Raw genomic sequence first — 10,665 nt, 5'->3', positions numbered from 1 at the left:
GCTGAAGGACTAATGGCCCTTTCTTCTTCCATATTTCCCTTTGTGGCCAGCCTAGCTCAGTTGATAGCAGTCTCATCTGTGGGTCAAAAGGGCTTTTTCATCCAAACCTCCCGTTATCATTTAATGAAGACCTTGGGATCTATTCTTCAACACAAACTTTTAAGATTGAAAGAAATGTTAGATTTCGTGGCAACCAGATTCTGTTTTATTAGAAAGAGATCATTTATCACTAAGCGTTATGTGAGAGTCAACCGTTTTAAAGTCACTGCATTTCTAGAAATATGTTAGCGTGAGATACACTATTGCAAAACCCATAAATTAGGAAATCTCTGATGTAAACATTCAAATAATTTGAAATGTTTAACACTCAGCTGTAAGAAAATGATCTGACTATGTTTGGTGATGGTATTAAGGCTGATACAGTTAAACGCACAAGGTTTCTGTGGAGTTTTTGGGGGTGATGAAGGGCTTAGACAGTACTGAGGGAAACATGTTGCAATATATTTTCTTTATCTCCTTTCTTCAATTATTGCTGGTCATCCATCTACAAATAAATACCACATTAAAAATTTTTGCAAGTGAAATTATATATTTTTCAGAAGAGCATAGCATGAAGCCTGGAAACCTCAAGGCACTTGAGACACAGATTTGTAATATCAATAAACAGGAGGTGATTCACCTGAGCCAACCTTTTAGTTGCTCTTTCATGATCTGCCCTTTTAACTTACGGGAGGTGAGTTTTGGTCGCAAGTCTATTCCAAATCTTCATTACAAGGAGATAGATCATTATGCTTGAATTCACACATTAAAATCATTAATATTAATTACAAGAAGAAATCAGGTTAAAATTCACTAAATGTATCAAATATGTCAGTTTTCTCTTTCTCTCTCAACCTCTCTGCCTATTCAGTCATTGCTTCTCTTTCCAATTTTCTCCCATCTTCTCGTGAAAACATTTATACAAACTGGGATATGGTTCCACCAACACTATCATGTTCCTACCATAACTTAATACAGACAAAGCATTGAACAGGAAGCCTGTCTAGTCTATATGGCCCTGTTACCCACTGAACTGGGAAGTTCGAATGGCTTTTAACTAATTCACAAAATAAAAAATTTATTTTCAAAATTGTTTTAGAGATCCAGGTTTTATGCAAACGTTTTCATTAAAGGAAAGAACATGTCACAAAATTATCAATATAAAGCATTATTATGCCTAAAAAGATATACACGCTAGATGGCCTCGTACAATGCTTTTCTGACTGTCTATTGCATTGTTCCTTATGGGAGATTGGAACAGAGTTGAGTCGAGTCCTGTAGCTCAGTGGTTCGAGCACTCGCTTTGCAAGTGAGAGACCTGAGTTCAATTCCAGGCAGGGCGAAACCTTGGGCAAGTTTCCTTACTCCATACCCCTAATAATAATGCCTCCAAAAAAAAACAATAATAAATTGGTCATTTTTAATCCATGACCGTTTGTGGGACACTGCTGTGCGCAATTGGCTGCCACATTCACCCACAAATATACAGTCAATTCACTTTACAATATATTCTGTGAAGCGCATTGGGACGTCTAGAAGACGTGAAAAGCGCTATATCAAATGCAAGGATTATTATTATTATTATTAACATGTCAATACCACAACTTCAAAGGTGAAGCAAAATCCTTTTGTTTCCATTGCGAGGTTCGCCAATTACATGGCATTGGTGTGGAGCGCAGAATGGAACAGCAATTACATTGTAAGGAGGTCAAATAAACAATTGTAGTATGACAAGAATGTGAAAGCTTAGTTAAGATTCCTGAAATTAAAATTGCATGAAATTCAGCTTTGCCCTTTTATTTAGATTGTTCCAACTGCTCACTAAATTTAATCTATGCAGTGAAGATATTATCTTTGTTATAATAATAATCTCTTATCTCTTATGAATCACTGCTGAAACCCTTATTCAAGACTGTGTTACCTCCAACCTAGACTTTCCAAATGAATTCCACAAATCTACCATCCATAAACTCCAGCTAAGCAAAACCTCCAACGCCCACATGCTTACCCACATCAAACTCCATATTCCCATCACCCAGGCATGCCAGGCTCCACTGTCTGTCTGACAGCGTCCTTACCCTCACCTTATATCTGTCTCTTTGATCTTCAGAAGAAAGTTTAAAAAAAGCAACATTGAATAAAATGCCACAAAAATAATAAAATTCTGATTCTTGGGAAGCAGTCATATTAATGCTGTTACATCTGGGGATGAATCCCTCAAAATTTATTGTGTGGAAAATTGAGCCACAATAATAGTTAATGGCATGTTATTAAAGGGTTTTATCAGTTGATTTATCAACAAAGAATTCATACAAAATACAATTAACATCATAGTTCAGCTATAGAAAATGTAGCATTGTCACATGAGCAAATTTCGTTGTTAACTGTAAAATTACCAAATTTGTTACATGCTTTTAACAATATTATTTATGCTTTAGATAGAAATTAAGGCACCTCCTGGAAAGGTCATAGCTTATGTGAAGCAGAAATACCATCCATGTGCTCCCAGGTTCCTGATTAAAGATGGCCAGGGGGAAACTGCTCACAATCAGAAGCAAAAGTTGCATCTCTTTCTCTTCAAACAATATCAACTTTGAGGCAAGTTTTCGAAAAATGTTCTGCTATTATACTAGCCCACCTTGGAGTTTGATATGTCAGAGTGATTAATTAACACAAGGAATGTATTATGAACTGGTGCAAATTTTACCCTAATGATTGGCAACTTTAGGTACAAAAGGATCGTAAAAACTTATCCTCTCCAAATAAAATAAGGTCGGTTACTTTTACCTTGTTAAATTTGGTTCAGTTTAGTGTTATGGTTTTCTATGCTTCAGGCTGGTTGAAAAATAAAATCTTTCATAAATGATTCAATGTAATTGCAAATCTGTTAAAAAATAACATTTCAGTTAATAATTATCGGTTTCGGGTATGAACGCACCCAATAATTTAGGCACAATAGCTGGAAATTAGGCTCCCTTAATCATAGAGAATAATGGGTTTGGAAGCTAAATATAAGATAACGGCATAACTCAACCAGTATGCTTTAAAATCACACTCAGATGCTGCTGCCATGGTTAATAAAAAGTAGTATTGGCTCCCTGGTAAGTGCAAATCCAAGCTGGGGGCCAATCAAACTTGAAAAGAGTCTTCGGAACAAATTATTATGCCAAGTTGGAAGGTGTATTCACACCAATTTAAATGTTGCTGTTTCTTAAAAGATTCATTTTCAACACTGTATATCTACGAATGCAATTTTCCTTTATAAGAATATTCACAATGTTATTTTAAAGCAATAAGATTTGAGGTGGGACTTATCTATGGACAAGGTCATTGTGGACATCAATTTACAATACAATTTGTATTTATATAGCACCTTTCACATCAGAAGGGCATTCCAATTAATTTTTAATTTGGTTATTGAAGTAAATAAAATTATGATTTAGGAAACTTTCAGAATCCATAATAGCAACTCTGGGATTTGGGGACCGAGTACAGAAAGGATTCAGAGACTATAGACAATCAGAGCCATATCTATTTCTGTAAATTAACATCTCAACCATCTGCTTTATGTTTTGTGCAAACTCAAACTGAAGCTGTGTAAGTTTGGAATTAAATTTTGTGTCTAGGGAGACATTACAGCAGGAATTGTTCCATTTTTCTTTATCAGCAGCAGAACTGTGCAAGGACATTTCTCCTTCCATCTGTGGAATTGGTTAAGACTGCAGAGTACACTGATGGGATGAAAAGCTTGTTACTTTTACGCCTTCTACATGAATTAAGTTTGAGCTGTCTCAATCCAGTTCCCAGTGTGTGTACCTATGTCACAAACCTCATATTTGACATTAATTTGAAAGGCAATCTCTCTCTCAAAGTCTCTTGGCATTGCTGCAGAGAAGATATTGGGCTCTAAATTTTGCCGATTGATAAAACTAGCAATTTCTTTGGTAATTTTTTATAATGGACTTTCCCATTTTACCATTAAGCATACTATAGTCTCCAGTAATTCATCAAGCTGGTTTTGAACAATATCAGATTCCCTAAAGACTGCCTTAGACATTCTGTAAAAATAAAGAACATATGTATGTCCAGAATTATGATTTGAAATGCAACATTGATTAAAACCATTGTGGGAATGACAATTATATTTTCCAAACCAAGAATAATGTACGACCCATTTAAAGTTGTTGTTACCATCTGAATGTCTGATTGTTTTCGTCAGATTTTTGACAGAAACTGGGAAGGTTGAGAAGGTTGGTGTCATCTCATGGCATATTACAGATGCATCTCAAGACCACTTTGCTGATAATTTTTCAATATAATTCCCATTGGATCTACATTCAAAGTTACATTCATAAAATATACCTTATTTGTCAATTTAAAAATTAAAAAAATCTAGTATTTGAGCAGTTGTGGAGTCCTGTAGCTCAGTGGTTAGAGCACTCGTTTTGCAAGCGAGAGACCTGGGTTCAATTCCAGGCAGGGCGAAACCTTGGGCAAGTTTCCTTACTCCACACGCCTAATAATAATCCCTCCAAAACTAAAAACAATAGTTAAATTGGTCATTTTCAATCTACGACTGTTTGTGGGACATTGCTGTGCGCAATTGGCTGCCGCGTTCGCCCACAAATATACAGTCAATTCACTTTACAGTGTGTTCTGTGAAGCGCTTTGGGACATCCTCCCGACGTGAAAAGCGCTATATCAAATGCAAGGATTATTATTATTATTAGTTGATTAATTTTTGGAAAATTATCTTCCATAATTGTGAAATGGAAATATCTTGTCTTTTCTAATTGCTGTGTCAAGGTCTATGCAATACAAAATTACATTTGTATAATGTGTTTTAAGGCGCTGGACAGTCAGGGATCTGGACCCGAGCAGTAGGGTTGGGATCAGAGAGGGTGGAGTTCAGGGAGGGTAGGAGGGTGGCCAAAGGCGCAGAAAGAAGATTGTCTTGAGACTGCCTTGAAGGAGGCAAGGGAGGGAGCGAGGCGAAGGGCATCTGGGATGGAGTTCCAAAGGGTGGGAGCAAAGAGGCTGAAGGCCTGACTGCCGATGGTGGGCAGGCCGTATGGGGTACTTGGAGCAGGTCGCAGTCTGCTGAGCGGAGGTAGCGGCCAGGTTGATATGCGGTCGCAGGTCACAGAGGAAGGAGCAAGTCTGTGGAGGGCCTTTTTTCTATTAGAGCAGAAAAGCATGTACCAGTCTGGCTAAATTGGTAGCCTTCTCACCTCTGAGTCAGAAGGCTGTGGGTTCAATCCCTCCCCTTCCCCCCACCCCAAATCCGGTCTTTAGTCTAGTCTGACACTCTAACACAGTGCTGGAGGTGCACGTATTGTAGAAGGTATCATCTTCATTTGAGATGTTAAACCAAGGTCTCATCTGCCTGTTCAAGTACATTAATGATCCTATGGCACTATTCAAAAAGAGAAGGGAATTTCTCCCAATCTCCTGGTCAATCATCCCTCAGATAAAATTAGTAATTCACTTTCTGGCTGTTTATGGCACATTGCTGTACAATTTGTATATACATATATCCATCATATACAGTCACTACAATTTACAGTAAATCCTGTGAAGCACTTTGAGACATCCTCCTGGCATTAAAGGTGATATATCAAATGCAATGATTATTATTATAAAAACCAATCATTCCTCCAGTACAGTTCATCATTTGTGTTAAGAAACATGTGGTTTTGTTGCAGGATTTCTTGTACTTTGATTACAGAAAGAAACCTATAGCCCATCTAGACTGATGACAGCAGAGAAACATGAAGAATTTTCAAACCACATCCTGAATAAAATTATACTTTTGTCAATTCCATTATTTATTACAAATCCAACCTTAATGAAATTTTACCCAGTATATTGACTAATTTAAACAAATACAATTTGAATTAATTGGGACTCTAGCAGTGTCAGCACAACGTTAATATATATGCAATGTTTCACCAGTGGGATCTGTTCTGTTTCAGAAAATACAGAGATATTTGGAATAAACAGTTGTTTACTGGCTCCCATATGGTTTTGAAAAAGCTGTTGATAATTAACATAATGATATAATTTGCATTGTGAAAAGATCATGAAAGCACAGCTGCATTACACACAATTTCATTGCTCTTAAAAAGAAGGCCATTTGACCTTTTGTGTCTGGGCTGGTTCTTTAAAAGAGCAATGCATTCAGTCCCATTTATCTGCTCTTTCCCCATACCCCTGCAAATCCATTTTAGATATCTCTTCAGTTTCCTCTTGAAAACTAATATGGATTCTGCTTGAAATATGGCATCTGGCACAACATTCCATATTTTAATAACATCAATATGGGGTCATATCCACACACGCCAGTACATTAAACATTGGAAAAATCCTAAATTTGACATAATCAGTAACCAGTTATCCATCCAAAGGAGACACAACCACATATTAAATAGCAATGAGAGAGGGGGATATACTCTTCTGATGTATACAGTACAAAAGAATTGTTTCACGATCACTGATTTTATTTTTATTTCAAGAGGAAACAATATTCTGCAATGAATCATTTTTAGTACATATAGTATTTGTATTAATTAATGTGTTGTTACATATTACTTAACAGCAAGTCATATAAAGGAATACTGAGCAACATTTACTGATGCTCCTTTTATATCAGAGATGTGACATTATTTCCACAATTACAGCAATTTAAACTGGAAACCAGACTTTCACTGTCCACTTCAGGTCTTTCTTGCCTGTTATTGAGGACAGCTCTGCATATGTACAACTAAGGATGTAGTCTTATCTCAGCCTTCCTAGCAAGTGGCCCTTAAGTAAACATTAAAAGAAAATGTACTCCTTGATGAAAAGTGGTAACACCAGCCAGGGGCATTCAAAGCCAGTTTCGGCCTGCTCTGAGACCAATTTTAAAATGAGAATCTGCAACATGTCTGATAAAATAGATGAAATATTAAAACTTGAAGCAGTGTGAAGAATATCTTTGCACATCCAAGCATTTCAAATGGCTAAATTTTTCCAAATATGCCATGAAGCAATAATGGAAGCACCCATCTTTTTAGGTCTTTGGGCATTTTGATGTTTTTTTTTCAGTTACATATAGAGATGATTTATTGGCTGTCATGACTAGAAATCATATATGAACAGTGGTCTGAGAGTTAGGCTAGTGCAAGGAGCATTGATAAGCAACAAAATATTAATGAACATATCCCTCCAGCAGTAAGCAGATTTAAGGGAAGTACAAATGATTGCTCTGGGTTAGTCCTGGAGTACTATTTAATTAGTTGGATGCTTCTAATGAGATAACTTATTATGGCAGTACTCGGTTCCCCAGGCTGCTAACATAGGTTATTTCATCGAGTTCTTGAGGCTCCCAATGAAACACTGGAAAAATGTCAAAAGTTTGACCTGGGTAGACCAATATTCAGTCATCTGAATGCCTTTGGAAACCACTGGGTTCCGGCTCCAAAATGGAAGGATATCAATACACAGAAACAGACATGTTATTTTATTCAAATAATAATAAAAAAAGTAAATAAAAGCTAAAATAGTAAAGCCACATCAAAATATAAAATTGATGACACTTGCATTTTACCCACAAAAATTGTGTCCAATTTTGTCTAGCGTACAATACCTGTATCCAAGCTGCTCAAGAAAGGACAAAGCAATTTCTTTGTAGAATTATGATTCAAGTCACTGGATCAATCACTATCTTGCTGCAGTAATTTTATGCCTTTGTCTTATTTTTTAATTGCCATAATAATATTCATTTAGTATCTAACATGTCATAAATTTAGATTCTACTTACTTTTGTAAATCTGAGAGCAGAAGGCTATTTGATTTAGTGGGTGGAAAACCAGATGGCACTGGTTTAAGATTAACAAACCTCAAGTGACCTTCGAGATTACAAGGATATTTTCCCAATACAATATTAATATTTACAATATATTATATAATTTATACAGGATAGAGTATGCAAAACTAGAGTAACCTTGACACTACACACTATGAAGCTCTTTGATATATTTTGACAATATGATAAGGTGCCATATCAAATGCGAGGATTATTATTGGAGTACGTTTTTCTATTTTCTACCTGTTATAATGCCAACGGTTTGAATGCAAGTTCCGCATCTACCTGAAAACAATTTCCATATCAAATAGTTTGAATAATGCATTAATACTATACATTTTGAAAGCTATTTTCAGTAAATTGAGTTCATATAAAATCTTGACACTGTCACAATCTCACAATCCAACCAGAAGAACCGATTTTCAATTATTTGCTCCAATACAATACAACTTCAAATGTATTCAAGCATATTATTCAACAGCATTTTACGTTTCTATAGCGCCTTTACAGTGGAAGGATGTCTCAAAGCACTTCATACAACTGATTGAGAGCCTGAGCTGTGGGGGTGGGGTGGGAGTGAGGGGAAGTGCCTGAAAATGTGGTCAAAGGGTAGGTCTTAATGTGGTATTTGAAGTCTGGGAAGGTGGGAGCAAGGTGGTGTACTTTGCGATCGAGTTCCATCAATCTTGCCCACGATAATAATAATAATCCTTGCATTTGATATAGCGCTTTTCACTTCGGGAGGACGTCCCAAAGCGCTTCACAGAACACACTGTAAAGTGAATTGACTGTATATTTGTGGGCGAACGCGGCAGCCAATTGCGCACAGCAATGTCCCACAAACAGTCGTAGATTGAAAATGACCAATTTATTATTGTTTTGGGTTTTGGAGGGATTATTATTAGGCGTGTGGAGTAAGGAAACTTGCCCAAGGTGTCGCCCTGCCTGGAATTGAACTCAGGTCTCTCGCTTGCAAAGTGAGTGCTTAACCACTGAGCTACAGGACTCCACAATGGAGTGGAATGGGATGAGGTGGGGTGAGTCTGGTCAGGTCAGGCAGGGGAATGGATTTGAAAGTGAATAAAGGGATATTGAATTTGAAGATGGGGAGCTAAGGGAGGATAGGGCTTGCGGAACCTAGTGCAACGGCTCATAAGCATAACCCTTCTGAAAAAAATCAAACGCACTTGCTCTATGATGACTGATTTGCTCGCATTAACACATAACGATTTATTACAATATATGCTACAAAGAAAATATTGTATCTTAGCATTTGAAATAATAACAGCAATATATAAAAAATGTTGGCATCATCATTTCTCATCTGAAACAACAGATTGAATGAAGTATTTATGCACAAATGTATTTTCTCATTTCTAATTAGAATCAAGCACCCATAGGAACTAGTTCAATAATAAACTGGAATCTAACATTATTAAGTAGATCTATCCTGAAGGAGCAGAAACCTTGCGGGTGTATAGTCAATCACATTGCAAAGATTTTTATATTTTAATGAAATTTAGCAGCATAGGGGAATTGGGGAACCAGATATGGCTCACCTTATATATTCAATATGAACCATATTAATCCACTTGTCATTTATGTTTTTATATAGATAAAATTGTCTTAACATGAAACAAAACATTTCAGTTCTGAAGAATTAAACATACAATGCCTCACAGAATCCCCTCCCTCCGTGAATTTCCAAATAAGCAATTGCTGTAGTTGCAACTTGTTAGCAAATTTGAAGCCATAAACAAATTTAATGGAGATTTGGGGAACTGGTAAGTAAGGCCTAGCTGATGACTTTGAACGATACACAGATAAAGTGAATTGCAATTATTCTTTACCTGGGTATGTGTCAAACACTCTTCAGAAAAAATCTCTTTTGCAAAAGGCAATAATTTCCAGAGTTTGATTTTGGGTAATATCTCAGGATGTCTTCATTGAACTTTTATAACAGCAATAAGTAGGTGACTTAGTTGAACTGACATTTTAGTTGCTCCCTGGTTTGTTGCCTTTGCAATACACAAGAGATTCTGTTACAACTCGTGTATATGCTATAACCAGGCACAAATTCTGAAATTATCACATTTGAGAACCGATCTGTAGATGGTAACCATCAACTAACAAAAAACAATACATATTTGGGTTTATCCCAGAAGTGAAAGTCTCTTTCTTAAATTCCAGAGTTAGTTGTCTTAATAGGGAACTTTCACTTGAAGATTGATATAAATTCTAACATGGATTGCAATGAGCCATATCTAAGCGCTGTGGGACGCTACCCGGCATGAAGGGTACTATATACATGCAAGTTGTTGTTGTTGCATCGTAACAAGAGAAAATAACAAAAAGGGGCTGCAAAGTAGGTATAATGATTGTATATCAGCATTAGCCATGGAGGGGAGTTCAAACATAAGGCGACAACATTAATAAATACTAAAAATGGCAAATGTTGGAAATATGAAATAAAACACCAGGAATATGAAATAGAAATTGTGTTTGAAATAAAACATAATAATCCTTGCATTTGATATAGCCCCTTATCACGCCTTTGAGACGTCTCAAAGCACTTCACAGAATATACTGTCAAGTGAATTGACTGTATATTTGTTGGAAATATGAAATCAAAAAAAACAATAACGTGGGAAAATATAAAAATAAAATGCGATAACGTTGGAAATAAAAAGCGTAGGTTTTAACAGGGCTGGAAATCCAAAAATAAAAACTGGTGCGAAACGACGAAATAAAAGAACTAAAATACTGAAAAGCCCGACAGC

This window comes from Callorhinchus milii, unplaced genomic scaffold (assembly GCF_018977255.1).
Source record: "Callorhinchus milii isolate IMCB2004 unplaced genomic scaffold, IMCB_Cmil_1.0 Scaffold4, whole genome shotgun sequence".
NCBI classification, from domain to species: Eukaryota; Metazoa; Chordata; class Chondrichthyes; order Chimaeriformes; family Callorhinchidae; genus Callorhinchus; species Callorhinchus milii.
The sequence above is the reverse complement of the archived record's forward strand: the minus strand, read 5'-3'. Positions refer to the sequence as shown.